The sequence below is a fragment of the Etheostoma spectabile genome, chromosome 2, assembly GCF_008692095.1.
Source record: "Etheostoma spectabile isolate EspeVRDwgs_2016 chromosome 2, UIUC_Espe_1.0, whole genome shotgun sequence".
Lineage (NCBI taxonomy): Eukaryota > Metazoa > Chordata > Actinopteri > Perciformes > Percidae > Etheostoma > Etheostoma spectabile.
The window spans coordinates 14533713-14537372 of NC_045734.1; the positions used below are offsets into that span (position 1 = coordinate 14533713).

Sequence of the window (3660 nt, forward strand, 5' to 3'; positions counted from 1 at the left end):
GTGCTAGTTAGTGTCTGTTAGCTCACAGGGCTCTAGGGTGTGACGAACATTTCCTAGGTTGCACCGGTGCACCCAATGTCTTCGCATCCGCTGCCTCTCCACAAAGGAAGTAACGTCGTTTATATCGAAATGGTTTAAGTTTGCGTTACATGACCCATTTCTTCTGTAAAGCCGTGTCTGTGTTTGGATCTCTCCTCTTACTCTCTGCACAGCCCCGCCCCTATTCACTCACACACGACTCCCCAGCAAGAGACACAACAGTGAAAGTGGCAGTCCACACTTCTGACAACTGTCCACAGTTTTGTTATTAACACAGCTGTATCTTAAGTATGAGAGACAAACCTGCATTTGTACCAGCGTTTCCACTGGTAACTCTGCTAGTGCGGCGGCCACGAAACACAAAAAACACAGAAGAAGTTATTGAATGCAACTCATTTCAGTTCGTAAGTAATACAGTGGGTCTAAAAAGTATTTAGTTAACCACTGATTGTGCAAGACCACCGATAATCTCCCTTGATCTGGGGCTCCATGCAAGGTCTCATCCCGTGGGGTCAAAATTATCATGAGGTGAGCAAAAGAAAAAAAAAAGTATTTTAGGGTCCTGGAGTGGCCTAGCCAGTCTCCAGACCTCAACCCCACAGAATGTTTTTGGAGGGAGTTGAAAGTCTGTTGCATAGCGACAGCTCCAAAACATCTCTGCTCTAGAACAGGGGTTCCCAAAACTTTCAGCCCGCGACCCCCAAAGTAACGGTGCCTGCCTCGTCGCGACCCCCCCCCCCCCCCCCACTATAAACATTGCGCGCAACCGCGCACGCACTACAGGCGTATCCAAACATGAGCATATTGACAACACAAAATAACACAACAGCCATGACATTTTTCTACAGTAATTTACTCATTACTTTAATTTGAACTTAATCTCACCTATGAGGTGGATGTGCAGTATGTTTGGAGCACAGCAATTTAAAAAGCTCTATATTTTAATTTAAAATAGTTTTATTTACATTACACACTAGGCCAAAAAGAAAAATCCCTTTTACCTATTTCGGCCTTACAGTATTCGGCATTTCGTGGTGTTGGTTTACGGTCTGTCTGGAGTAACAACTGTGGGCATCAGCGATGGGCCGAAGGTAAAGCCGGGTTGGTAACGCGCTACTACCACCATGAGTACGGCGTGGGATGGACTCCGTTCTGGACCAGGAGGCAGCGCCGGGCGCTCGCTCTGTGGAAGGAGCGGGACACGGAGCTAGATGGCCGGGGGCTGCCTACGTGTTTATACAACTATACATCTCAAACTGCCTGGAACACACACATCCTCTCCAAGGAGGGCACCGCAGGGACATTGTCTGGTGGAAGTTCAGGCAGCAACTGGCGGAGAGCTGAGCAGTTTAGAGGAGGAGGAGCGGGGCGCGGTCCGAACCCCGGGTGGGGGGGACGCGGTCCGAGGAGCAATGCGCACCCGGCAGACACCAACACGAGGCAGTGACAGGTTAGTTAGGTTATAAATTGTCAAAGAAAATACTTTTAGGTGTTATTGCATGTTTACATACCTATTTTTCAGATGTATGGAATATTACGTTTTCTACTATGCCATGTTATAGTTATTGAAGCACCTGGGCAACTCAAGTGTATAATTAAACACGTTAAATTGTACATTTTGGTGTTATTTCATTTTTCTAAAGATATCCTAACACGTACCGCATTAAAATTGCAATTAGTGTTTATCATGCCAGATTATAGAGTTTAGATGGTTCCAGTACTTTTGGAATCCCGTATTTGTAGTGTTAATGTTGGAGACGCTACTCGGAAAGAAAGAAAATCAAAACAGCTGTTCCCTTTTTATTTAGTTGCTTGGTTTTATTTTAAATTGATCCACTAGTTTTATCTTGTGTTAAAATCATGGCTAACATGTTATTTCTAATCGTTTTTAAATTTTTATTTTATTTCTGGAAATCAACTCGCGACCCCCCCTCTCTGGCTCGCGGGGGGTCGCGACCCCCACTTCGGGAATCACTGCTCTAGAAGAGATCTGCAGGGAAAAGAATGGGCCAAAATACTAGCTACAGTGTATGCAAACCTGGTGGAGACTTAAAGGAAACACTTGACCTCTGTCATTGCCAACAAAGGTTATGTTACAAAGTATTGAGTTGAACTTTAAAAAAAAATTTTTTTTATAAAAAGGTTATTTTTTGAGCTTTTCCTCCTTTAATTATTGACAGGACAGACGAGGGGGAAGACATGCAGGAAATCGTCCTCTGTATCGAAGCATAAACCTTTGTACATGTGCGCCTGCTCTCCTACTGAGCCAACATGGCCAGATTGAGCTGAACTCAAAAATCAACAAATAATTATGATAATTAATTGTGATCTCAGAATTGATCAAAATAATCGTAATTATTGTTTTGACCATTATCGTGCAGCCCTATAAGAATTTTTAAGAAAAATAAAAAGAGGCTAAGTAAGGTTATATAAACAGAGTGGGGAGAAAAAGGTCAATCAGCCAACCAACACAAAACTTCACCAGAAATACATCACATATCATTTTAGTAGCAAGACTGGAGGCTTGAAATGTGGCTGTTCGGTTGATCATTATTTGGCAAAAGTCAGCTTGAAAAGCAATTCAGTTACAACGTACTCAAAATGAAAGTTTAAATAGCTGAAAAAGTATACAATTTCTGCAGCAATAAACCAATTCTATGTTATCCATATACTTTGTGTGTTCCAAACAGTAACAGTCACGCAAAAACATGACTAAATACAACACTTATATTCATTCACAAGCCTGTGGCGGCTATAAGGAAACTTGAGTAATTCCAAGTTGTTAACAATACTGGTATAATAATAAATACTAATCATTCAGATGCACCAGAGAATTGTGGTTTGTTCTGAATCACTAAGTCAGTCTGAAAGGAATATAGTAACATCTTTCTTCTACACACCAGGAACACTCTGTGCTGTTGACTTGTAGCCTTTTGCTGATAATTGGCAACAGTTGCAACATCAACACTGTAACTATAACTAACTAATATACAGAGAAAATTCCCATTCCATCATATTGTTGCAAAATAACTAACTCCACGCAGTAAGGCGGACTGCGGCCTAAAGTATTTTGCTGCTCTAGCTGTGTCACTGAGTGAGTAAAAGATGGTTGGACATTTTCTTACAGCCATTTAAAAAATGGTTTGCTTTGGTTTTCTGGTTCAGTGTCTCGAACATAATTACAAACACACTGTAATTTTGGACTTCTGTGATGAGCTATTTTTTTGATATATGGCGCCAACCAAAATTTAGCCACCTATCTTGTCTTGTCTTTTCCACAGGTAAATGAAAAGCCCTGAATCTGGAAACATTGTTTGGAACACTTCTTCAGTCCCGTCATTTGACCTGTATGAATTGTTGCTTGTCACGATCCTCCGCACCAAAATCACCTTAGCTCGGAGTGTTGGCGTAGAGCCACAAACTGCTCGTAGGTTAGCTGGCATTGTTGGCTGTGGATTTCCCATCGTAACATCTAGCGCTGTAGCGTTGACATTGTTGCTAGCGGTGGAACAGAAACTAGCAATGGCGGGTTGCTGGCGTGCCTTTACGTAGTCTGTGTTTTTTGCTTTGTAGGTGCGATTCCACCGCTCTGATCCCCATTTTCCCAAGTTTGAAAATCTT

At 42.2% G+C, this 3660-nt stretch overlaps 1 protein-coding gene and 1 long non-coding RNA gene across 7 annotated transcripts in view; one reads left to right on the plus strand and one right to left on the minus strand.

The window, feature by feature from the left end:
- Positions 1 to 3660, minus strand: part of tbc1d1 (TBC1 (tre-2/USP6, BUB2, cdc16) domain family, member 1) — a 67219-nt gene that overhangs the window by 46546 nt on the left and 17013 nt on the right. The window lies entirely within an intron of this gene.
- The window catches only part of LOC116706537 (uncharacterized), a 21172-nt gene continuing 17764 nt past the window's right edge, over positions 253 to 3660 (plus strand). Inside the window, exon 1 of the long non-coding RNA XR_004336266.1 lies at positions 253 to 266. This is a non-coding gene — a long non-coding RNA (uncharacterized LOC116706537). The remainder of the gene's footprint in view (positions 267 to 3660) is intronic.